We start from the raw sequence: 27,199 nt of genomic DNA on the forward strand, positions 1-27,199 counted from the left end.
CATCGAAGCGCATACTAATCGACCTGTATCCTAACGTAGAATATTCTGTCTCTGTCGAGCAACTGGGCGAAAGCTTTCCTATCGCGATACGCGCTGTACAGTCTCAGTGGTAGGATCGTTAATTCCAAGACAACGGATCCAAGGATCTGAACGAAGGGGATCAGTCGGGTCGATCCGGTGGATCGTAAACCGTTGGCTCGTAAAGTCCACGTACGATGGCTGATATAATCGATTCATCTCGTTCCCAGTGTTCCTCGTGACGATCGTCCTACACCAGGTCTCTGATGTCCTCTTACCCCGCCAGATCTACCCCCGTTTCGTCCTAAATGTTTTATTAGCCGCGAAATGGGCGACGATCGATCGTCGGATGGAACTTGAACCGTGAGAAATGTTACGGTAGACGATTCGCTTCTTGTACCGATACAAGATTCCTCGATTTTGAATTCTTCCCAGGGGATGAAATATTAGATTCATTATTTTATTCGAGTAAATTCTCGAAATATCGAGGCAATAAAGATAAGAAGAGGCAAGTTTCAAACTAAAATTCGTTCTCTTAAAGTAGCCTATTCTGCAACGGGTTCAATCTGCTCGGAGAAGCATGCTAGAAAACTCGAGGAGAGGAGGATTATTCGCAGTTGAATTCGCAAAACAGCGACGAAGACGTGTTGCCTGTTATCTCTGTCTCGGTTGCAAAAATGCGATCAAGAATCCTCTCTGCTTTCCTCCGAGGCGTGTTTTATGGAAAAATCTGACCCGCATTCGCGGCGGCAAACTTCGGAAATCCTGGCGAGATAGCTGCCGAGGTGAAAAGAGAGGGTTGCAAAGGGGTACAGCCAGGGGAAAGGAGAAGGAATGGATAAAGCGAGAAAAGTTGTCGCGCAAACGAGAAGTTAATCCTTTTTAGGACATTCTTTCTCAATCTTCGATATGTTCCCCTTTGGCGTAGCTTATCCTAATGTTTCTTGCTCGTCTCAACGTATCGGGATGAAAAATCACAAATGAGGCAGGAGAAATAATCGACCGAAAGTATCAAAGAAGAAAGGCTAACTGCGAAGTTAGAAGTTGCTGGAAGAAATACGAGAGATAAATCATTCAAGGAAAATGGAAACTGTTGAAACGGGTTGGAAAGAAATGGAAAAAAATAAAATCCATAGATGCGGTAGTGTATTTCTGTATAGGTGTGTGCATCTTGAAGACGAAGAGGTCGGCTTGGAGAAGAAACACTCGTTGCGGCAGAGTATCAGCCGATATCAGGATATCGGAATATCGAACGGAACGCATGCGGTTCAGCATGCAAACCCCACGGTTTTTCATGGCTTTATTCCAGCATGCCCGTTTCAACGAGCCTTTCCACCAGCAGCATCGCAAACGGAGGCCTCGAGGATATTGCCCGCTCGACATTTCGAATCCAATATCTACTCTATCGCCACTTCTTTCTTTTTTTTTTTTACCCTTCGCAATTCTGACGATGCTCCTTCTAACGCGCTAAAAACCAGACCCTCGCCCCTTCTGGAAAATGAAGACCGTATGGCAGAGACAGTTTGCGTTTCTGTTCGTCGCTTCTCCATTCAATCGAATGGAATTAAGAATATTAAAGTCGGCATCGTTCGTGGAACGAAACGTGTGCCTGCTTCGATAAACGATCAGGATTTATTGAAATGATATCGAGGGACGAGGGTAGCTGTCTTTCTTTCCTCTTTTCGTTTTCTCTTCTTGGAATCAATTTTATTTAAATGTTCGTTGGTTATTTCTTTTTTCAGGAATGACCTTACCCTTTATAGCAAGGTTCTATTAGGTATCTTATCGAAAAGTCCAGTGGTAAATCCCGAAGGAAATCTTGTTTTCTTGTTTGTTCTGTTCGGGAACAAAAGGAGCGTAGGATGGATAAAAGGTAGGACGTCGCGAGACGTTTTTTCTTCTCGGTTCGACGCCATCAGAGCGATGCTGCTCGCATCGCGACGGGGCGAACGTAATGCGAAAATGAAAGAGGAGACGAAAAATGGGAATTCGATGTATTCTCGATAGCATCCCCGATAAACTTCGCGTCCCGAAGAATCCCGCCTCGAGTTTCTTGCTCGTCCCCGAGCGTAATGGCAGCGACGAATTCGTCGAAATAAATAACCGCGAAGAATTGGAACGGAAAAATAGGTAGAGAACGTTCAAGCATCCTGTTATTAAAATTCCAACGCTTGGTCGTTGTTTCTAACCCTGCCATCGGAAAATGTAAAACTTGGAAATATATAGTGAAAATTATTAATTAACGCAGTGGTTATCATTGGTCTCGTCGCTTATTGTAACGGTGGTAAGGTTTAAGTGAAAATTGTAAATAAAATATTTATTAAAGTTGTTTGATTCTGATCGAAGCTGTTGTCGATGGCACTTCCAGCGAGGAAAAGACTATCGAAGTCTTCGTCCTCGGCTTACGGCTTACAATACCCTAGGCGAACAAGAGGACATCCTACCAGGCCTCTCATCGATCCAACCGAGTGGACCAAATCCACCCTTATTTCTCCTACCCTGTCGATAGTGGTTCACAGACATTCGACTATCTCTTTCCTCGATTTTACAAACCACCTACAATTTATCTCTGTTGAAAGCAAAAAAAAAAACTTAGGAATACTTCACTTCAATTTTTAATTTAGTTTGCAACACTTCTGAGTGGCAGATTTGATTTTGACAATGTTGCCAGGATGGTTATTCGATTTGAGAACCTCTTTTCTCTAGTTGCTTCTTCCCTTCTACTCAAATCTTTTCAATCTCATCCTCCCACCATTTCGTGGGTTTACTTGAATCCTTCTGGATCTAAGGAAACCCAGAATCGTAAACAGAAATCGTCTCGGTAGCGATGCCGAAAAGCATGGATTCAGTTTCATTAACATTTTCATCACTGACAATCTGATATTTGATTATGGAAAAAGTGTTCAACAATTTTTAAGCAATTTCGAAGGGTTTCCTCAGTGATACCATAAAGTTAGGGGATGAGAGGACGGATGCGTGAGCAGGTTACGAATTTTCGATCAAAAGCGGATTTCAACGGGTACTACCCGGACCAAAACCGTAAATCCAAAGTAGGTTTACCTAGCCTGACCGAGATTTTTTCCATCGCACCCGCTCGTTTCAGTTCGCGTTTCCAACATTTTTCTACTCACGCCACCAGTGTTCATAAAAGTAAGATAGTACAGATAGATGGAAGCGGGCCGAGGTCGAGAGTTAAAGATCAAAGTCCTCTAGTTCGATTCACCGGGAGATCAATCGGGAATTCGGCAATTTCTCGCTCCATTGGAGCGAATACTACTTAAAAAAAAAGAATCGATGACCGGAAGCTGGTTTTTTTTCTTACGGAATAGCGGCGTCGATCGTTGTCAGCTCGTTAACGATAGAGCAACCCCAGCTACGATTTCGAAACACAGAGAGAACGCTTTCGATTTTTTGGAAATTTACATTTTTAACATAAATAATGTTTCATTCGATATTCCAAGGATCATTTATTACTCAATTTTCAAGACCTTACTCCATTGCTAGGAAATCCGATTTCGCGATAATAACTTTGGAAACCCGTTCGTTTCTTTCGGATGACTCAGCTCTGGCCAGCAACTTACGGAATTCGACGTTTCGCCCTGCTCCTACCCCTTTCCTCTTCCTTGAAACTTTCGGATCGTTCCAAGTATTCAGTGCTTCTTTGAAAATTTCAGACATCGTTTTAATTCCTATAGATTCTCGATATCACTTGGTCGTTTCAGTCGAATTCAGTTGACGTGGCTTTATAAATTCCATATTATGCTTCTATATTTTGTGTATACTGTTTGAAGATAAAGAAATAAGGAAGATTCCCTGAGGGAGGGAAAAAAAAGGGTAGGTCTTTGGGAAGTGCGAAGGGAAAAGGTTATCGAAGGGTGAGGTCTAAAATATTCTTTTGAAATCAAAGGAGCCAGTGTTGTATCCAAAATGGAGGGTGCGAATGTTTGTTTTGTGAAGCAAAGCAAAGTATCGTTTTAAAGTTGCTTTGTCAAAAAATAGAAAAAGTACGCATCTTGTTTTGCGCGAGTTTTCTGCTCGGTAAACGAGGCAAAGAGCAGGGAAATCCGAGAAAAGCAACCCCGAAATCCTGCCTAATCGCATCACATTAGTCGGAACGGTTAACCGGAGTCCACCCAGTGAATCCGGTTCTGAACAATTGATATTAACGAGCATCACGGTCGACGTAATCGCGAGGAGAAGTTCGCTAGCTTTGTACGCCACGTAATTGTCCGTTAATTCAACGAATCTAACCCAGTTTCTAACGCGTTCTCTGTACGCGCTTCGCCTCCGTTCTCCTCTTGCTTCGGTTATTTTCACGACTCTCCAGTTCACGGATCGATTCGTTTTAAAGGGGACACCGATCATTTCTGCCCGCTACATGGAAAAGCCATCTTCTCCGAAACGATTCCACGCCGGACTTTGAATACAGGGGACACTGGTTGAAAAAAACCTTCGTGATATTAAGGGAGCTAGAATTGCTCCAGGCCAACGCTGGAACGTTCATAAATCAAGCCCCGTAATACGGAGGGTGAGGATCTTTTAAACAATCGGGTGATTCGAAATCCTGGGAAAAACAAAACCACGTCTACTTCCGTCGAAAAGGAATATCGCAATGATGAATCCACAACGTCGAGATTCAGGGTAGCATGAATGAAGAATAAGCCGAGGACAGGTACGAAGCGATATCATCGCACCCTCGTTCGTGTTCGCCTTTGAAATTTGATAAAACGACGGCAATCACATATCGCAAATAACGGTTCGTCGTTTAGCGTGAAGTCAATTTCACGGTTCGAAAAGGAGACTTCAATTACACCACGCTTCAGGAGTCGGCTCTAATCCCAGCCGAGATAACGCGAACTCAGCTGATCCTGGTGGCTTGGTAAACGAGAAAAACAATTTTATGATAATTTCGGTAGATAAGAGAAACAGGCTAGACTCGCTATCTCTTTCGGATCTACAACGAACGGGATGAAGAAAGTTGACGAGAAGATGCTCGCACCTGACCTTGCAAATCTTTTAACATAAATCGTTCCGTCGAAGCATAAAATTACCGAATACCGACGCATCGATCGACAAGCCTAACCCTTTGCCACAGGAAGAGCAACTCGTCCTGTTCGACCGCGAAAAGGGTCTCAAGGCTGACTCGGTGAAGCATTACCCTATTACCAGCACCGCACGACCCTTCTGCCAGCTGAATTACCAAGTAGTTCTTCTCGCGTCCAATACTCGATAGGGTTCGAATATTTTATCCCTGCTCGTTAACGTTAGAAAAATTGGAAAATTTCCCACACCCGATGATCGAGAGCTCGAATTTTCATTGACCCTGTTGGAAATCCCTTTAGATTCCCTTCGGTTTATCTTTGAATAACGAGCCATTCAAACTATATTTCGATCTCTTTTGATCTCTTTTTTGAAACACTCTGTGTAGAATGGTCTAAAAGACTTTGGGAGCTTTCCAAGTGCAGCTTTCGAACCAGTTGTTTCAGAACTGCTAACGGTATCCAAGTTGCCGAGTATAAAGTGTGTAAAATAATGCTGGTAATAAACTCTTGTTATTGCCATGCTGAGTTCCAACTCTTTAACTCATGCGATCGAAATAACGACTTAGGCCAAAGTGCTCGTAAATCTTAATTCCATGTGTTGCCACACGAATACACAATTTTAGAACAATATTCCAAGCGAATGTGTAGCGCGGTAGAAAACATGACCTTTGATTTATTTCATACCATTTTTCTGAAGATATTCAGGTGATATCTCGTCCACGAAAAGCACAAAATAGACGTCGTCCGAATGGATGAGCTCTCCACCGCGCCACCCCGTACTACGAGATCCTGACGTTGAGAACTTGACGTGTATTCAAGAGATCTCAACGACACCCTTCGCGTGACTTCGCAAGGACGAGATTCCCTAGTCACAACAGCGGTGAGATCTGTGGATTTCACTGGCGAAGCACCGAGTCGAATATCAAAACGGATATCGAACAGGTAGGAAACCACCTCGGTCCTCCGAGAGGCTGCATAACATCTGCAGTCCATTAGGAATATTCTGCAACTTTGGGGGAGTTTCTGGACAAAAAGCAGCATCCACCGCGTGTTTTATGCGGCGGAGAATCGATCGGGGAAATGCACACAACTTCACGGCTTGACACTGATTAATTGATTAATCTCCGCCACGGTTTCGCAATTCATTTACCGCCCCAGAGACATTCGGTCCTTGTACAGAATGTCCGAAAGGGAATCGGAGATGTTTTCTGCAGCTTGCTGATCGATTTTGATGAATCGAACTAGCTATGGTACTTTTTTTCGGAACACGGGGATTGGTTGACAAAGAATATATTCTTTCCATTGTCGTTACTGGCGATGGTGTCACGACATAAAAACAACCCCTTTTTATGTAACATTTTTTTCCATTCGTGGCATCATCATCCGGGATTCGCTAATGTTGTCTAGTAGAACGGGCAATCGTTGTCGTGCTTCGTGGTCCTTTTATGACCATAGTCCGCTACCATAATCCCTCGGGCTGTCTGAAGCCCGTCTCGGTGTCTCGACCAACGACTAACTGCAATTTTAGCCCCTCGTTAACTGGCCCGCGATAAACCGTCCGACGTTTTAACGACTCGCTTCCGAGTGTGCTGAACCCTGGCAAAGAAGCTACAACTCTCCTTTATTCGGGATTCCGTAGACGGGATTTATTGTCGGCGAATTAAACCTGTAGCAGAGTAGAATTAATTCTAGTCTAGCTGCTCGAAAGTGGCGATCCCTTCTCGCGTCTATGACTTTCGAAATGTCTGCCGCGTGTGGTTTTTGATTTTAATGAAACATTTCGCCGAGGCAAAGATGATGACCGAGGAAAAAATAAATGAACTTTAAAGGAAGCAAGACCGTATGGTAAGCCTGGGCCATTATTTTCGGTGGGTCCGCTCACGTCGTAAAGCAGAACGTTGCTACGGTTATCTCTAGTGCATTAAGTCTCGTTATCACACTGGCTTCGCTATCATTCCGTGGGTCCGGTATCGTTCGACGTGCCACAGGGTCTCTCAACCCTCCTGCAATTACGCCTACCAGCTACCACATTACTTTTAACGGTCCCCCTCGTTTCCGCTTACGAGCTTCGTCCAAAAAAGTAATCGAACTTTTGAAATAACCACGCACCCCAATTTGCTTTCTAACGAAACAGAGATTCGTCTTGAAAAAAAAAAGAAGTGGAACATGCAAATATTGAATTATACCTATCGAAAAGTTTTCATTCTTTTGACTTATATCGGTATCGATGCGAGAAAGCGATATTTGAACGTATCGACAAACATCCTCGAGAAGCGGAAACTTCTCAATATTTACCGGAGAAAAGTTACGACGATATTTTACAATCTCGCGAGTCGAGCAACAGGAGAAAAAATATGTCCGCGTATATACGCGTATTTTCCACGGACAACAACGGAACAGCAAAGAAATAAGTGGAAAAAGTTGCTGACACCGGACGGGCATCGATGGCACACGCTGGAAACGCGTATCTTTCTTGCTTTCTCACGAAAATCGTTCGGGTTCGTGTCCCAAGGGTTCCCTCCCGGTCTTCCGCGAAATTTACACAAGGATTTTCAAGCTTCGCGAACGGTTGGAAGGAGAAAAAATAGGGGCAAAGGATGGGTTCGTTCAATCCGATCCCCACCGGTGGAAACGCAAAAATTATTCAATTCCTGATGTTTGAGACGATAAAAAGAAGGTTGTAATTCCACACGGGACCCCTTTTTTATGGGACTATTCGAGCATTCGCGTTTTACCTTCTTCTTTCCCTCTGTAAGCGGTTGCAATTCTGTAAAACTTGTCCCTCGTATTCTATCGAACCGATCGGAACGATTATGTGGACAGCTCGAATGTCATAGTGAAAAATGAAATGGCGGAAAATTTTCTCTTCCATTCGGGAATCTTTAAATTCGAATTCCTTGACATTTGGTCAAATGCGTCAAATTGTGTCAAACTTTCAGCATACAAGATCCATTATCTTTTACAGATAAAAGCGCGTAGTTTTCTGGTCGTTTGTTAGCCAAACGAGCTCCAATATAAATGGAAAAACGAAACGTTGGATATTTTCAACGACAGTTTACGAGTCGTAATTCCATTTCGAAATGGAAGTCGAAACACGGAAACATTAACTTCCCCCTTTCTCGACCCGTTTCTGTTTTACCAGACTCCATTCCGCTCTAGAGCGGAGGTGAACGAACTTTCCAGGACGTTGCTTCCCAACGAAATACGTACATCTAATCGCGGCGAGCGATCAATTTTTAAGAAGGTCGCCAGTCGAATCGAGGGCCAAAAATTCCGTACACGTTTACGGAACCGCACGCGTACTCGATGCGACTTTATTTACTCGATAATCGGCGCGAAGAGGGTGCCAAGTACGCGGGTCAAGACGTCTTTCGAGGGAAAACTCGATTTCGGCGCCGATCGAAATCCTGATGGAGTCAGGTGTATACAGATTGACGAGTAAATTTCACCTTTCCAAACCATGAACGAAATATTCATATTAATTTCATTTCGAAATAATACCGTAACGATGTCATAAATATATCAGAATTGCCGATAGAGGAGGAGAAAATTGTACCAGGAAAAGTCAAGACAACGCCTGTGTCTAATGGTTCAACTACTCTCGGGTAACCGGAATTTACGACGTGACTCCGAGGGAAGCCAAGAACAATGGCTTTTATTTTGCCTCTTTATTCTCGCGAAGGGTTATGAATCCTGCTGTTACCGAAAACGATGTCGTTTCTCGATATACTATCCCGTTGAACGACGCTCCGCGCGTTGCCTCGAGAATTCCAAAGGTGTTCTTTATTCAAGCATCGTTCCCACCATTCTGGATTCGTATTAAAGGGAACGGTTCCGTTGTCGGTATACCGTAAACGTTTGCGAACACCAATCAAATGAATTAATCATCGACGAATCGATAGAACAATTTTGTAAACTTACTAATTGTGTTCGGAATTGCTTTTATAGCTGTATAACCCGCTCGGTAGTTTGATATACAGGGTACAAAGCACAATACATTTGCAATCGGACAATTGTACGAGCCGTCTCTACATGCCGATTGTGGTCTCTGTAGATGTCCACGCGCAATTAATAACGCCGTCGGACAATGCAACAATGTGTATCCTATCAAGATTCGTCCATTGGTCCGCGGAAACAGTCGTTGAAGCGAAGCTGGGTGCGATTGGACGGCAATCGGTCGTTGGATCGCATTACACGGAATTAAGACGACGCGACGCGGCGCGACGGGGGATGATGGTGTCGGAGATCGATCGTGGCCGCTTTACGACACCGATTTCAAGCCCGTGTCACCGGCGATAGGCAGGCAAGGCGATTATCTAGGGAGAGAATCGGCGAGGGGTAACCTTAACACCCTGCACGAGGCTGCGGCTGGTTCGAACCGCAGGGTCTGCAGTCGAGCCGATAACACCCCCGGTCAGATGCATTCACGAGCATAGGGACGCTCGTTCGAGCGTGTCGCCTTTATCGGAACGTTCCCGTTTGCTCGGACATTTTTCTGTTTCCTTTGTGAAGGATTTACTTGACAGAAAATCCTGCAGCAACCTCGAAAATCGGAGGGTATATATCATTGTGTAAAGTGTAGATCGATAGGGAGAGTTCGGGGGGTGATCGATGGATAGGAAACATTTTACTCTTGATTGTACAACAGGGTTATAAGGAGAAGGTGGACAAGTGCGAACGGAGATACATCAATTAAGGTTCGAACAAGGTTTCTTCTTACGTTTGTAAAGTAACGCAATTATCTTTCCGCGCACGAAATAAGGGGGACAATAATGAGGGAAACAACGTGTTTTAGTGCTGATGCAAATTACTCCCTACGGAGACGTTAAATGCGTCTTAAATTGCACCACTACTCTGTGGGACTGGAAGTACTCGTCCCTGTAAAACAGCATTTCCCATTATCTAAACCAGAGGTTCTCGGCTTTTCTGGGTCACGGAACTTTTCAAAAATCCAATGCAAGTTAAGAGGCTTTTCCTACGAGCACCGCTGTAAATATATTCGAGGAAGATGTTACGATGAAACTTGGCTAATTAAAATTAACTAGAACTTAAAAACAAGATAATGGTAGCGCCAGTTTGTTACCGCTGGAGTAATTTCTTGGGTTAAATGGATGGCGAAATATGAATTACTTGTTGCAACGTATACCAAATTACTTCAGAATCCAGTTTTATTTTTCACAAACAACAACGACGACCGCGATTATCGTTAATAATTTCGATAGATATTTGACGCGAATGTAGGCCGCGAATGAACACCGATTACCCGATTATTCGCAATAAACGGAGAAGCGTTCCGGTTAACGCGGCATCAACGAAAACGGCATTAACTCGAGCGATTCGCTCCGCGTTCAATCTATTTATTTATTTGTTCGCCGGCCGCAATCCTAGGCATCGCTAATGAGTTCGCGGTATTTGCGTAATTAACACATTGCCGACCGAAATTGGTAACCCTTTTTGCACGGCCGAATCGTGCCGCGCGATCGCCCGCGGTTAAATATAATATTTGTGATATCGCGGTGTATCTACGTGTCACGCGGGAACGTGTTCGCAAGAGGTCAGGGAATTCCTTTTCGGGTCTCTGGAGCCCTACATCGATACGGTGCTATGAAATCTTTTCAAAGTACAGCAAAGAAGAAGTTGAGAATAAGCGGGAAAGAGAGAAAAAAGAAAGACCGTTAACCGTGTAGCAGAGATTTTGTTAGTGTACCGTTCCCTTTTATCGAATACACGGTACATTTGTCGTGGCACCGTTGGTCCACTGCTCTTTTCCCTCCGTGTTCTCGTTCCTTCGACGCGATTTCCTGGCCTTTTTTCCAAGCATCAGGCGTCGACTGGTCTGAACGGCGACATGGCGTCTCCACTTTTGCCTTTTTCACCCGTCTCCCCCCTCGTTGCTCGCCGTTCCATCCCTCTTTCCTTTTCTCTTCCACGCGACAAACTGTCACGGTTCCCTCCATCGAACCTGCCTGCTGCCTGTCTGCGCGCCCTTTGTGCACACCCATCGGTCCAGACTGGCTGAGAGCCTTCGAGTTTGCGGTCGCGAGACAAAAGCTGCCACTCGCGTCGTCTCCAATCAGCCGCATTCTACATCCGTCGCTTCGGAAAGTTGTACATTTTCTTTTTACAAAATAACACCATTGATATTTTGCTCGAACGGTCCATGGTAGCTAACGAAATCGTAGTTTCCGAAAGTTTAGGTGACGATGAAGCGATCCGTGCAGAGGTGGAGGATCGTTTGAAGACGGTCCACAGTTTCCACGGTTGCACAGGAATGGCTTGGAATGGAATCGTGGAAGAGGAGAAAAGCACGGTCGAGCGGGCAAAAGGTATCAGCAAACGGCGTTCCAGAGACGAAACGAGCAGCGAGCCGTAGACTTCTCGCGGCCAGCAGCCAAAAGCTCGGAAACTCCGTGAATTACGGTGCCGCTTATTGGCCCGAAACCGTGTCGACGCTCCAATTTTTTCCCCCTCCGTTTCTCTCCTTTCCTTTCCTTTTTATCGACCACGATGTATTTCTTCGCGGCCGAGTTTCGGCGTTTTATAACCATCTACCAAGCTACTATTCGTCTTAACCCGCCCTCCCTGCAGCAATTACCACCCCCCCGTTTCCAGGCTAAATAAATAGCCGGCTAGACAGGCGACGGTTCCTTTTAATGTCTGCTTGCTTTCTTTGTCGCTTCTTAATGTCCAACGGAAGTCACGGAAAGAGCTTGATTTTCTTAACGAGTTTGTTAACACATTACCGTCCCGATCTTTTTTATTCTAAATCATTCTAAACGTTAAACGGGTAAATAGCATTCCGTTCTTAGAACGGTGGCTCGAGTGGGGTGTAGGTGGACGATCGAAAGCTTAATCGTGCAAAACGTTGGGTAGCCCGTAATCTGCGACGGCAATTATGGTACGCGGATATAACGCGAGCTTTAGCCATTTCGTTGAGTTGAAGTAGCACGTTGATCGCGGTGTTTCAACCACGTTGGAGCAGCTCGTTAAGCAGTCTCTCCCCGAAAATCGTTGTTACAGAATTGCAGGGATGGTTGAAACAGAGCGGAGTGGACTTTTTTTTTTTTTTTTTTTTTTGGACGGTTTCCCGGACTTTCTCCGTACGCGTAACCGTCTGCGAGAGTTTCCGCGTCGGCCATGCATATATGCATCTCGAGTGCGTTGCAATTTCGACGATCCTAACTTCAGGAACACCGGTTTACAAACCGAAACCACCGGTCCCTGGCTTCGAAGTTTCGCATTCCCCACGAGATTACGATACATCAATCGCTATTGGCAAACAGGATAGAACTACTACCAGAGTCCTCCTACAACTTCTAATTAGAATTTCCGGCCTTTCTGTCCGTAAATAACTAAATTGAAGAGACCCGTGCGCCGAGGGAACGTTCAAACCTGACGAGCCTGAAAGCAATGGGTGTCACGAATCTCGTTTGCATTCCACCGATCTTGCAAACTGGTACTCCCAACTTTGAAGAGGAATTTTTTTCGAGCGAACGTATAGAAATTATAAAATGTACTTAGACCCGTCTATAATTTAAATTAAAAAGTTTAAGAAGCGTTCGTTCAGCTCGTAACGTTATCCTATTATCTTCTTAAACGCCATCCTCTCGCGGGGAACCATTCTTTTAGAGTTCGAAGAAAAGACAAGTTGGTTAAGAGAAGCTAGTTCCCGGAAGAGAAGAAGAAAAATTCTTCTATCTCTTTGACGAGGTGAAACTTGTTTCCCTACGATGAGCATCGTCGTCGACCAGAAGTTGTTTCCATGCCGCGAAGAGCATTCAGCTCTCGGCTCGGCAACTTGCTACTAGTAAATCGTATCTCGAACGAACGCTCTTTGTGAACGTCCGCGAATCAATTTTGCAACGAAGCAAGTCGGGAAAATGGGAGCTGTACACGCTTCGAATTCGCTTTGACGCGAATTTCGCTTCGGCCCGCGTTAAATAGAACGCGTGCGAGTATGGTAATTTCGAATTAGCCGTTGCTTCCAGTTAACTAAGGTCTTCGAAAGACGGAAGGGATCAGCTCGGTCATACGAGAAGGATCTTACATAACGAACATGATCGTAGATGGTTGACATTGGCTCTTATTAGGTAGTCTCCCGGAACGGTTTCCGGTCTTTGGAATCTACTCGGTGGGAAGGTTGCTTTAGGAGTTTCTTTGTGCGGTTGGCGGAGCAGGCAGCGGGTTCGAAAGCCGCGTGTGCACCGCGCGGCTGGGACGAGAAAGCGAGGCGGATTCGAGCGTTCCGCCCTCGAATTCGTTTTCAGGCTAACGAATCTCGGTCGCGGGGCGTACCCGAGAGCGATGCAAGTTCGATTCTAATTTCGCTGAGTAGCTCGCAGCAACGGGGCGCTTGTTAAGACGTCCCGCTCCCTCTAAGACGAGCCACATAACTCGCGGAAACTCTCTCTCGAGAATTTCCCTACCTCTGCCTCTTCTAGTACAGACGCTGAAAGGATCACCGGCTGCTTACCGGGTTCTCTCTAAAACGCTAATTGCTTTCGGCTAATTCCTTTGACGAGACCGATCCTCGATCCCTCTTCAACCACTCGTTTCCTCGCCTCGCAATTTATCGATGCCTATCCTTCGATGGAAAATTTCCTTTGAACGCCGCGAAAAAATATCGTACTAAGCTTCGCCGGAAAATAGTATTATTTTCTACACCGCAGAGGAAAATTCAATCTCCAATATTGGCTAAGAAAATGCGGAAAGGACTTTTAACGAAAGTCACGAGGTTGCCTGTCTGAACGATGATTCAGGCAATTTTGGCGGGAAAGGACGAGGACCCAACTTCTCGTGGAGAAACATCCGCTGAAAAAGCACCGCGTCACCTTAATATTTTAGCTTGTCGACAAAACGTTGCGTGTATTAACTGGATGATTCAGGTCTTTTAGAATTTAGCTGGCCCGTTTCACGAAATTTCTTCTTTAACTGAATCAAGCCAGTCGTTATTGCTATCCTTTTTAACACCAAAAACCAGAAGAAAAATGGTCTTTTTGCTCAGAACCCATAGTAATCCTACTTAAGGGAATAAAATAGAACATTGCTTATTCGTACAGAAATTCCTCTTTTGTCTAGCGATGTATCAAGTTTCGGTTTCCGAAGTTTGGAAGCTGAAAACTCGACGCTTGTTTTAACAATACCATTCCTGAAGAACGTTCTTCGGTCGAAGTTGCAACGAATGCAGGCGTATGCATCAAGCGTCCAGCAGAGCCGCCTTTGAGGCATGCCAGATCGAAGTTACCAAGCAAAATCCCTGGAGAAACAACGATACCGTAATCCGGTTAAAATACGACCAGCCGAGTACCCGTGGAAATTCGACCGCGAGACCGGTGTACCGTAAACTTTGCCAGCGGGGGAAAAATATGCAACTCGGGTTACGGTAGAGGGTTCGAGGGTACGCGTAAAGAAGCTTACACGCGCGTACACACGGGGGTTGCACCGCGTGAACAGCATACCAACAACCCACCACACGAATCGATGCACGCCCGAACCTCGACCAGGGACGTACAAGGAATTCACCAAGTCGTGAAGAGAATGAGGACGATTTTGTATCCTCTGGACGTTCTACGCGTTTCTACATGCTCTACCGAGTCAAAACTTCTTCCCTATTTCATGATATGAAACTAGAAGCAGCTAGATCAAAGCAACGGTCGAGGAAACACGAGTGGCTGGATCGTGAATACCAAAGGAAATGCAATATTTTTATGTCGTCGCTATCTATGTTTGGAAATCAGCACGATTAGAAAAGGATTGGAATTAATATTGAAACGCAGCTGCATGCGCTAGACCGGTTATTTTCAAACGAACAGTGATCGAATGGAAGGTAGCAATATTCTAAATAATTTCGCGAGTGGTCACGATAGGACATAGCGTTTTAACCGCGTACCATGATCAAAGCGGGTGTACACCAACAGAGCAATAATGTAGCCGAAATCGTTAGCTCGTCGTTAATACGGTCGATCGTTTACTATTTAGCGGTGTTCATCGAACATTTATAGAACGAGTAAGGGTCGATAGTAGCGCAGTTTGTATCCCCGGTATTATTTCAAGCCCGCCGGCGCGGATCCATTAATTATTCGACGAATTATTCCAACGCCATGCCGGCTGATTTGCCGCGCCGCACCTCGCCGAGCTGGTGTTTCGCGACACGTGGAGTCGCGAGTTTCCCAAAACTTCTCCTTCGACGACGTACAGTAACTCATTTACGCGGCCATTGTCTCGCGAAACAATCGCAGTTCGCCGTCTCTTTGTGCTCATTACCCGTGCACGCGATCGGAGAACTTTAAGAGGAGAGAGAGAGAGAGAGAGAGAACCAGCTTTTCTCGCTTCTCCCGGACCGTTGGGAAAATAAATTTTCCGAAGGAAACACCGCGCAAGATAATGGCCCCGACTTGGTGTAACCAAGATGCGGGTTAAATGTTTCTCGTCTCGTGATTTTCGCTCCTCTTTCGATAGAGAAAAGCCTCGAAGCGAAGTGGAAGGATAATTTTAGGATTGCCCGAAATCGTGTGACGATTTCGCTCGATCGACCGTACCGTTCGCAATTTCACGAATTCTCCGCTGAAATGTCCCCCTTTGAAAGCATCCTGGATGGTTATTAAACGTTCTTGCAACCCTATCAAATACGACGTCACCGGGGCTGGGAAATTGTAACCTAATTTTCAGTTAGAAGTTCATCCGAGACAGAAGCTTAATTGAAGAAGGATGCTGGTTAAAGAATAGAGGCAAAGCGAGTCAGTTTAGTATCGCGTCAGTGGGAAAGTAGTTTCAAGATTAGTTTTAAAGTTCCAACGACTGACCATACGGTGTTCCAACTAAATATCAATTTAACCGAGAACGAACTACTTGCGCAATCTTCGAGTGTTGCTATTCTGACCTCGAGCACCATGGGGAATGAAGTTTGGTAGCGTAGCAACCACTGGTTCGATTAATCGCCACCGTCGATTCCTCGCTCTGGCTAGCAACTTTTTCAATTAAACAGCATCGCGACGCAGAAGGGTTGCAAGTGGCGAGACACCGCGAGAGCGAATAAACTTTTCATTGAAGTATTCAACCCTCGAATGTAATTTTTTAATTTTCAAACAATCATCGAATCTAACCATTATAAAGTATAAAAACAGTTATGGAATAGTCATAAACGAGTCACGGTATGACTCGAACACCGAAACCGGAGGGTTGGAGGGCTGGCACAAAGCCGACCAGGGTAAAACGTAGTTGTAGCACAAGTTTTATATGATTATTTGACCGAGGACGCGGTACCAGCCTCTTCCTCCCATTTAAATACATGATTGCGAGAGATTTTTTTCTGGCCAACCTGTGTTCTCCAACCCCTTTCTCTCTAGTAAACCACCCCCATTTCGTGCACGGTCCGCTTCAAGTTTTCCATCCGGCTGCACTCGGATCTCGTTTCGTCGGCGGCATTAAGGAGAGGGTCTCGCACTCGAGACTAATTACGGAAATAATGGGCATCAAAAATGAACGCTTCTAGTACGTAGCTCGAGCAACCCACTCAACTATGTACTTTATCATCTTTCACAGATCTTACCATATTTATATATTTACGTAAGAGTGTCTCAAGAAACACAAAAATTCGAAGAAATCAACGTGTACGATATGTTACGATTAATGTAGGACATCCTTAAAATTCCACGCGTGGAAATACTTTCCGATGGAATTCATTAACTAAACGCACTCGAAGCACTCGAGGAATCTCCTGCATTCCGTTAATTATTAAATTTGCAGAAAGCGTTAGAAAAGATATCTACCATTCACAGAAATTTCAACAAAAATATTCTCCTCCCGATCAAAGATGTCGGAGATGTAATGGAAAAAGAGAAATATCCTGGATATTACTTGAAAAATAAGTATAATCAACGCGCTACAAATCGGATCCAGATGTTCGAAATAAATCCGTATTTTTATTGAGGACAGATGAAAAGGGGAGATCGTAAACGAGATCCGTGTTCATAACTCGCAAATACAGGAAAGTAGTTTTTATCCCGGCATAGTTCATATTTCGAATATTTCGCTGGTGTGACGCATGCACGAATATATTGCATATCTAGTTTCGTAAAATCAGTTCCATTCGTTACCTGTCGATCGATAACATCTCTGCGCATACATATAAATATGAAAAACGCTTGGAAACGTAGATTACATACGGGTAAATTAAAAATATTTGCATTATAAATCAACGATAACGAATTTTTTGCATATTTCCTATCGTCCTTTAATCCGAAACGTACAGATAAATAAAACAAATCGTCATCCTGCAAGGGGTGCTCTTTGAATATTTCTCTTTTAACGCGATTTCACCGGTATCAATTTGATGCTTCAAATCACGTTGAAATGACCACTTAGAGATGTCGACAATATCGTCGAAAGGAGTGTTGTAAAAATTTGCATCAAACAACAGAACAAAGAAAGCCGCGCCGAAAATATTTTCCGGTCCACGTGTTCGGAGTACGAGCGAGTTTGAGAGGGTGGAGGTTCGGAAAAAGAAGAGGGTGGATGAAACGAGGCGGGTAACCAAGCCATCGAATCGTTGTCGGTTCGAGAGCACGGATCGGTTTGCATATTAAACAAGTTGAAGCCCCCGTGGATGGTAAAGAGAGTAAATGAAGCACGTTTTCTACATTAACGAAACACGTTGGGATTGCGAGACGGTTGGTTCGAGGGTAAGGCGACCAGCCGGAGCTCTTTTAATTCAATTGCTTCCCCTTCGACGCCCTGTCGCTTCTCCTTTCTGTTCCGCGATCTTCGAGATCTCTTGGAAACTTCGCGTCCAGACACTTTCCCCCGTGTGTTTGTTCTTCTTCGAGGATGCTTGTCGATTCTCTGAACACACACACACCTTCCACTTTTTCCACGAGCAAATTAATTGAGCTATTCTCTATTTATGTAACCTAGATGGACCACGCGAAAAGAATACAAATATCGAGGCCATGTTAATCGCGTCAGCATCTTCGTTGCCCGTTAATTAGATTCGAGGAGAGAAAGAAAATCAAGGAATCAGGAATTTAATTCAATTTCTTCCAAGCGACGTCCTTTCCTCGGCTCTAACTTCCATCGAGCAATCTCGAAACTTTCTGCCAAGTCCCCGTCACACCCCCATCGTATTTATTCTCACTACCTACGGAACAATGAAAAGTGATCCAGAAAATTTCGTTGAATTTTTTTACTAATCTACTTCAGCGAAATAACAACGAAACGTCTTTGGAAAGTAGAAAAATTGTTCCTATTTGACAATGTCTCTCCAATCAATTCGTATCGAACGCAATGTAATCACCAGGATACCAGTCGCGTTATTTACCAGCCGCATCTCGTACAAAGATAGATTACACGCCGATGGATGCTGGAAAGGACGAGGAGAAAAGTATTGGAAATCGTGGACATCCTGGTGGTTCGAATAAAAGAGAAGCCCCCTCAGTCGATAACCGCATTAACAGCTTTCCTTTGTTCATTCTGCTTATTTTCTAGTTACGAAAACTGGAGGAGGCACTAACACACAGATACTTATATGCCATGTCTCGGCCACACTTTTCTGCTACACTGAGAATTTTTACTCGCGCCCCTTTCTCTCAAGCGACGTCCGGTTTTTTGTAACCGCGACAACGCTGTGAAAGAGGGAGGCACAATGAATGCGGACAAGTCTGTCCGTCATTCGAAGAAAAGGACCAACGACAGAGAGACGGTCGACACCGGAGGGGTAGAAGAGAAAAACTTAGGAGAGAAAAAAAAAAGAAACGACCAACGAAACGGAGGATGGAGTTTTGAACTGTGAAGAGGGTGGAAAAATAGAGCGAGCGAAATTTTTCTTTTCTCTGTTTTCACGGATACGAAGCTACGTCCTCGAAACGAGGGTGTTTTGTTTCGGTGGAAAGTTTTTCTTTTTTTTTTTTTTTTATTCGTTTTCATGCAACATACAAAAATACGCTAGCCGTATTTTTCTAATATTATGTTAGAGCGACGGGATAGGCGGATTTCTGGGATAGCAAGCTCTCGTCGAATTCGACCAAAGCAAATTCCGGCGGAAAACGTTTCTTAATCCTCGCATACGTGAGGCGCGTACCAATATCCGGCAAGCACGACGAATACTCCTCGGTTATTGTGTACGAAGGAAATTCCCGTAACGAGAGCTGTGCGTTAAACGAAGCGTGCAAGAGGAGGAGTGCACGTCAGCTTGCCACGCTCGATATTTTCCTTCGACCTTTTCATCAACCCCCTCTGACTAGACGAATACTCCAACTATCAATGAGAATTACCCTCCGCCGTCTACGCGCAAAATTGCTAAATAGCTGTCGCGTTTGAAACAGCTATGAAACCGAACTTTAGCAAACAGAAAAGATTTGAAGGCGGAGGGTGAAAAAGAAATTCCATTCGTTCGGACATTGGCTGTCAGCTTCTGTTTGTTCCGCTATCAAGTCCAATATCCGTCGTGTATTACATAAAAATTCCAATATCACCTCTTTGAGCGAAACTGGCCAGCTTCGATATGACACAATCGGGAGAGAAAAAAAAACAACAAGTCGATGGTGTTATCAGTTTTTAAGCGTCCCTCCGCAAAGCTGTCTTCAGCAGAATCGTGACCCAGTATTCGTAGCTCAAAGACACCGATTCCAACCCAAGTTTTAATATAGAACTAACCTACCGGACGAAACTCGGCGACCCCGTGGCAAAACTTTGCTCGTATCGAATTAACATAAGCCGTGCTTTATAACAAAGATCCATAAACACCGGTTTAATCCTCGCCATCGCGTTCCCAGTTCACAGAAGCATTCTCTTGTGTGCTCTTTCAGCTGTTACTTGCAAAATGGATACAATAATTACCGATTAACGAGCGGATACGATCGTTTCGAAACTGCAGTTTAACCGAGAATATATCGTCGCATTGCAGGGAAACTGATATAACTTGATACTTTTTCAGTTTCATAGGAAAATGAATAGACTCGAAGTCTAAGAGTCCCGCGCGTCGACGATCTTACCGGAAACATTCTTCGAAGTGTAAGAAATTTAAAGTATATCAATTTGGAAATGCTCGAGATTCTATGGAGAAGAGGATCTGTGAATCAGGCGTCGCGTCGCGCGATCCCCTTGAAATCCTTCGATTCTCCTCTGAACAAACTTCTTCCAAGATCAATGTTTACCAAGTTATCCAAGCGATTTCGATCGTTATAGAAACTTGAATACCTCCTAGATCGTATCTCGTTAAACGGGTGATTAGATTAATAGAGCAAGTTATATATTAAGCTTCAACGAGGTGTTGTAATGGAATGCTAACCTTCAACGTCTAAGCTCTGAAGAGATTACGAAGAATAAACTCACTTTGTTTTCGTAAAGGCAGGGAATTTAACTGAAGGAAACTTAACGTTCGATCGTCGAATCGCGTTCTCCTCGCTTATGAGAGACAAAGTACACTACACGGACAATCCCAAGTGTATGCTCGCTTCTACGCACACATATGTTATGTAAACAAGTATTTGGAGCCACGAAACGACAAAGGCAAATGGAAATTCCCTTCTTTGTTTCAGCCCACCTCCGTTATCTATCTTCTCCGCTCGAACGCAAATACCTTCTTCTCTACCTCGAAAGTTCTACCCTTATGAATAACGACACCTGTCCAACTCTGCCATGCCATGTCCGCCTGTAACGTACCTTCTTCGTCCCACAAGCAAATTATAACTTTCCACATTTCGTTTTGTCCTCTTCGTCTACTGATCAACATTCGTTTTTATACTATGCTTTTCAGAGTACAATTTGGAGAACACGGTTGTTTGTTGTACAGAATTCTACAATTTGAAGGTGTGACTCGTTTAAGGGAGAAACGTTTCATACCCATTGTACAGAGCGTTCACGAGGAAAGGGTCTCAAGGGACGGTGCAAGCTTTTCAACGAAACAGACACCAGCGGCGACCGATTGTTTCGTCTTTCGCGAATAATTCAAAGCTTCGATGCAGAAGAAAATCTGAATAGCGAGACGAAGAAACGTTTTATCAGGTAAATAGGAAAATTTCGTTGATATCATTTTATAAAATTAACCGAGTCGGTAGACGAGATCAAAAGAAATTTAATATTACAGATATGTCGTTACAAGATACCTTTCAAGGATCTCGGTAAAAGCTATCCTGGCTAGAGTAACTTTGAATGGCGTCTCTGTTAAGACACTCGAGATTATTGAAATCCACCTCTGTTGACGGAAAGAGGAACACCTTTGTGAGCCACTAAGACTGTCATCTCCAAACGTCTTCGAGAATCGTTGAGATGAAGTTGTAAAAGAGAGTTTGTTAGCCATAAAGGAGGAAGAAAAAGAGACGCGAACGTTGAAGGAGAAAGAAGCACGAAAGGATTTATGATATGCTACAGATCCAGAAACTTGCATTCTATCTCGAGATTCGCGGAGACATATTATTTTCCTTCAACAGCGAAGTGCTTGCCTTGTGTGAGTAACGACACTCGTTTCTGCTTGTAAAACAACCTGCTAAATAAATGACACTGCGTCGTGTTTTTGCAATCATTCTTCAGACACTTATGAGACCCCACATCGATCCAATTTTTTTTCCCCTTTACCTTTTCCAGTATCATCAGGTTCATTCCAAATTTTGACCAGGTTATTTTATGCCGAAATGATTCCGGTTCATCGTGTCAAAGTGGTTCGAAATTTCCCGGCTATTCGAATGGTTGGAAAATTTGCACGAGAGACTATCAAACACCCATCAATGTCCAAAGTTATCCATCGCAGACAAAAATTCAATGGAACGTTAGTCCCATTTTTTTTTCATCCCTCTCGATTTTTTATATTCCATCCTCTACCATTTCTATTTTTTTTTCTTTTTTTTTCTTTTTTTTTTATGTAACCGGCTATTCGACTGGACCTCTTATGCAGTACTCGTTTTTGCTCGTCCTCGCTGCCATCACGAGTCACGCGAGTTTTCATTTTCCGCCTCTCTCCTCTCCACTCTGCTCGAATTGGCTTAGTCGATCGACTTTTTTTCCCCTCGATTGTTTTCGTTTTAGTCGAACGACCGAGCCCCGTTCTCTCCTGCGTGACTGTGGTTCTTTAATTTTTATTCTCGGTGCCGTTTCGTGCCTCCAATCATTCCTGTCGGAAATCAGTCTTTTTTCTCTTCCTTTACCACCGCTCCCGATACACCCGCCTCGAATTTTATTCTTCCCTTGACAGATCATTCATTTTTCGCAACTGTTTGCCATGAAACATGACGAGAGAGACTCGGAAGCTAACTGAAAAATCAACTAATCGATTTGCTTTTCACGAGGGACGGATTATCTTTTTTTTTTCTTGAAAATTTATTTTTAAGAGCGTTCGCGAAAGCACGAGGGTTGGTTGGATCGTAAAAGATTTCTGTCCGCGACAGACGGTTCGAGTCGTTTCGTTCTCGGTCAAGTAGATCGTTCGACTCCTCTTGTAACGACAGCTTTATTCCTGCTACGTCGTATCGACGAAAGGATATGGGATTTTTAGCGAGCCACTTTTGTTCGTTCTATTAAGATTTGGCTGAACGTAAAATCCGATGAAATCAGAAGTTAACGGTCTGCACTTTGGAAACTTATTTCTGGTACACTGACACGTTCTAATTTCACGGAAATGAGGTGCATCAAAAGATAATAGAATTTAGAATTAGGACGGTATTCGAAGGTACAGAATACCGAGCATGCAAGCTATTCCTCTTGACGCGCCAAACCCAACAAATGATCGAAAGAATTATATTTCATTCAACAGTGAAATAAAATTCCTCTTCCCCTCGAAGTTCTCTCCATTCAATCTATACCGCTGTTACTGCATCGTTAGAGGAAAAAAAAAAAATTGATATTCCACTTGACACGAACGAAAGCTAATAACCGATACAACCGGCAGCAGCCAGTTGCGCGTGTTCAAAAATTCAACAAACTTTGTGACTAGCGTAGCATTTGTGAAAACAATCTCGTACCAACGTTATGACCACTTTTTTCCTCTATCGTTCAATAGACTCTACGCAACATTTCATTGTCAACAAGAAGACTAGAATTACTCGAAGTTTCATGGTTGAATGATAATTGTGAAAATTACAGAGTCGAGCGAGGGAGGGAAAGAAATTGGTTAGAAAAGTTTTGCGAATGACGTTATACAGAATTTTGTGTGCAATCGCTAGTGTAATGGCGTAGAGTGTAGAGGGTAGGATAATCGAGTCGCTAATAGGAGGACGTGCATCGGTGCAAGTTACTTGGAGCGACGGTTGATTCGAGAAACTTTTCGGTGTTCCGCGAGCAAGCCACGTACACACGGGTATGTGCATGTATACATAGGTTAGTCGAGGGTTGCACTTACGTGCAAGATGCATGCTAAAGTACTTTTCAAGTTTCGCGACGTGTACACGTAGAGAAAACGCGTTGGTACGCGTGGAAAGCGACACCGGTTCCCCGAGAGCGCTTGTAAATGCCACCCCTCTCCCTTGCATTATTAATCCCACCGAGATACCGTGAGCGCTGCTGTTATTGCGGTTACATCATAATTCGCAGGAACGTTGCACTTGGATGAACAAGTAAGGTACAATTTCATCGCGCCACTGTCTTCCGTTCCGACTCGGCTCAGATACCAGAGTCGCGCGGCTCCCTGAATTGGCCTCCCACCTATTCGTACAATGAACTTGGACACCCAAAGCCTGTGTTAATTAATCCTTTCAACCGGGATACGCGTACCGTACAAGTTTCGAATATCTGTTTAAGATCATTCTAGAATCGTGAAAAGGATAGATCGGTAGTAGAGGTTTATCGTTTCAGCCTGCAAAGAGATCAGCCGCGTAACGATACGAACTGAGAAAAAGGAGTCGGTGGAAATTAGAAATGAGTTCCGCTTTATGCACTTTCCAGCAGCCCGCAAAGAAGAGTTCCACGGGGTTCTTGGTAATTCGCATTCAGCTTTTTCAAGCACCATCTCGTAGCCAGGCTACCTTCTGCACAGCTGCTTTCCGCTTCGTACGTTGCCCCCTTTTCACCGTGTTCCTATATTTTATTAAGCGGCAACAACAGCAACAAGAAGAAGAAGAAAAAAGAGAAATAAATGAAAAATTCTCATCCCTTTGAGGCTGGAAATTCGTTGAACGATGTTGGCTCTTTGCGCTCAGCTAGGAACGAAACGAACGAATTTCGACGAAAGTAAAATAAACCATCCGTGTGTTATCGCTGAAATTGGAAACTACTAGAGTTGCAATTTAACTGCGATTGAAATCGAAAGGTTCCTCGTAAAGTAACAACGTCGAGGATGGGGCTAGATTGTGGCTTCGTAGATAAACCAGAAATATTCCGGGATACTTGCAAACTAGTTTCCTTCAACTTATGCGCTTCCTCTTCATGAATGCATAATTCGCCAAAGATTCCGTGTTTTGTCTGACGTTGTGCCGGTAAAAAAAACCGCTACACCGGCATCAGCGCAGTGCTTTCAGAATTGAAAAACATCACCCATCTCGTAGCTGCTGAATTTATTATTATGGGATACTGCCATTGAACTATCGAACGCTCATTTTATGCGCGTTATACGGTTTCAGGATCGCGCGATCGAGCGGGGTATTAAACTCGACTTTGAAAACTGAAAGAGAAAAGGATTCTCCTTGATCAACGTGGCGAGAAGCGAAACGCGGAAAGAAAATTTCGTGATTAGCTCGTGATAAGACGTTTAAGAATGCCTTTGATTATTATTCTTTTCACGTTCATTGTCGTTCGCGCAATCTCTCTGGCCGCCTTTGAACGGAGCTTCCTCGGTGTTAAAGGAACAACCTAGCCGGGCCATTTTCTTCTTTTCCTTGCCCGTCAGAAAAATAATAATTATTCCTCGCAGTCGGTCGGCGAAGGAAAAAAGCGACCGCGAGCCATCCTCGTCCCGACGATCATTTTAATCGTGCAAAGTAAAAGAACGGACTCTGCCATCGACAGCCTTTTTTGCCAGCGTTTGTTCGTGAAACTTCTAACTATCGATCGTTAGAAGCCGTGGAAAATTCGCTGTTAAGTTTCTTCCTTCGAATCTAGCTCGTGAACGTTTCGATTACCAAGAAATCGGCATCGATGGTATTTTACAAAAAGAAATGGCTATTTGTTTCTGCGAAGGCATTAATTCGTCGTTGAAAAAGGGTTAGAACCATTCGTTAATATTCCAAGGGTCTAGTCTAAGAATTTCACGCGAGAAGAAGGAGTATGATAGAGGAGACTTGTTCCTCTTAAGAGGAACGCGATGCGAAACGAACGCGGAAGGCGAGAGCAAAATGAAGAAACACGCCGGGCGTTTGCAACGCGCGTGAATGGAAAAACATGGTGGAAAGAGAGCAAATGATAGCAGAAGCTGAAATATACATGCGTCCATTCATCTGGATGAAAAGGTTCGTTATAGGGGCAATTACTGTGGCGGACCGGTACGCTGACCTCTGCCAACCTTTCCTACCCTCTCACCCTTCCGTCGGAGAACCTGCCCGATTCTACACCCTGGCCAACCGGCCTCACGGTTCTCTGCATTTTAGATTAGTTTAAAGTCAACGGTAGTGAGCGAAAGCAGCCGCCTGTTGGCCGATAAGAGGATTAACCGATAGGGTAATAAGGAGGAACCATGCAAACTTCTCTTCCTTCTCAGTTCCTTCTCCGTTCCTCCTCCTTACCATCATTCTCCCTCTTTTCTTCCATCTTGTTGCCTTCCTTAAACTCGATTATAGGTTCAACTTGCTTTCGGGGTATCAACAATTTTTAATCTACCCTCAGCTATAATATATTTTCTGACAGTGAAATTTTGTTCGCATTTAATCATTCCTTCGCCGTGTGATGAATCGCGGATGGTAATTTCATTTGAAACGTGATATCAAGCTTAACAATAGGTACTTGCGGTCGTTCGTTTCATCAGTTTCCCTCTGAATAGTCGAGGAAAGCAATTAATTTATTAATAATGTAATGCAATTAACAGATTCCGATTAAAGGGATGTCATTATAGTTAATGTATTGAATGTTACCAGTCTATATTACCAATATCATACGTATTATCAAGGGGTATCGATTATCTGGATAAACCGTTCAAATTAACACGCCGGATTTTATGGTTCACGCTTTCCGAAAAGAATTTACACCAACGCGAAAATATCGTAAAATCTCTAGCGATCGATACTAACGAAGATAAACAAGAATTACCCTACTCTACACGATCAATGGTGAGCGATAAACACAGGGTGGTTGAAAGAAGAAACGAGCTTCGAAACTTATGAAGTTGATTAAATTAATTGGATTTATAATTAATGGCGTTTGAAGGCAGCCAATTCGACGTATTTGTCATATTTTGAATTGAAATTTTACGTAGTACTACGAGGCCCTTAAGGGATGAAAAACGAATCTGTGCCACTGACAGCAGCTGTCCGCGTCGATGTTTTCATCGATCTCGCCGGTGAAAGTTGATTAACACGAACGATCGTCATCATTGCTATAATAAAAAGCGATCGAGGCTAACTAGAGCGGCGGGTCGCGTCGTGAGAATCGGTCGTATTAGCCGTGGAACTAATCGTTGTATATCGGAGCGTACAACGACTACGGAACGTGCAATTTCGAATCAATCTCCGGCTAGCTGACAGAGGCCGATGCTCATTTTTCTCTGGCTGCGGGAAAATCGATAGACAGCTTTATCCGGTAAAGTCACCGACGGGGGCCGCAACAAACGTGAAACTCCATTTCCGTGGACAGCGACCGTGTAACCTACTTCCTTTTAGAACAAGCACAACCTCTCCGGCTTTACTCCAGACCAAACACTAGCCAATCCTCTTCTTAATGACCATTAATACAAAGTGACAGATAAAACTACCCTCGAGCGTGCTCTTATTTTGTCTGTAACTTAAAAACTAGTTTTTATTTTACAACACTGGATGTCAAGTCTCGTCGAGTTTTCCTGTAACCACGTTAAAATCCACGATCGGCCATTGGAAAACTTTTCATCCGCCAGTTTTCCGTCTATTTACGAACCGATTTTTCCGTTTCCCGTCAAGTTTGGAAACGTGCAATTTCAGAACGAAGCAGACGTTTAATACGAAAATATTGACTCAGGAAAATTCAACTCGAGTAGCGAGGAATTCGGAAACTCTTGATTCGATAACTTTGAATTTTAACAAGAAATCATAATTTAT

General features: G+C 43.9%; 1 protein-coding gene across 8 annotated transcripts in view; it reads left to right on the forward strand.

The window, feature by feature from the left end:
- Positions 1–21,801, forward strand: part of LOC117605090 (uncharacterized) — a 116,098-nt gene extending 94,297 nt beyond the window's left edge. For 2 of the 8 annotated variants that reach the window (XR_013062770.1, XR_013062774.1), the window contains 2 exons: positions 20,812–21,059; positions 21,142–21,800. The gene's annotated coding sequence lies outside the window, so the exon portion shown is untranslated. Of the gene's footprint in view, positions 1–20,811; positions 21,060–21,141 lie in introns of all 8 variants that reach the window. The other 6 variants (XR_013062772.1, XR_013062765.1, XR_013062773.1 and 3 more) reach the window with 6 other exon arrangements.
- Positions 21,802–27,199: the final 5,398 nt, after the last annotated feature.

This window comes from Osmia lignaria, chromosome 9 (assembly GCF_051020975.1).
Source record: "Osmia lignaria lignaria isolate PbOS001 chromosome 9, iyOsmLign1, whole genome shotgun sequence".
Classification (NCBI taxonomy): Eukaryota; Metazoa; Arthropoda; class Insecta; order Hymenoptera; family Megachilidae; genus Osmia; species Osmia lignaria.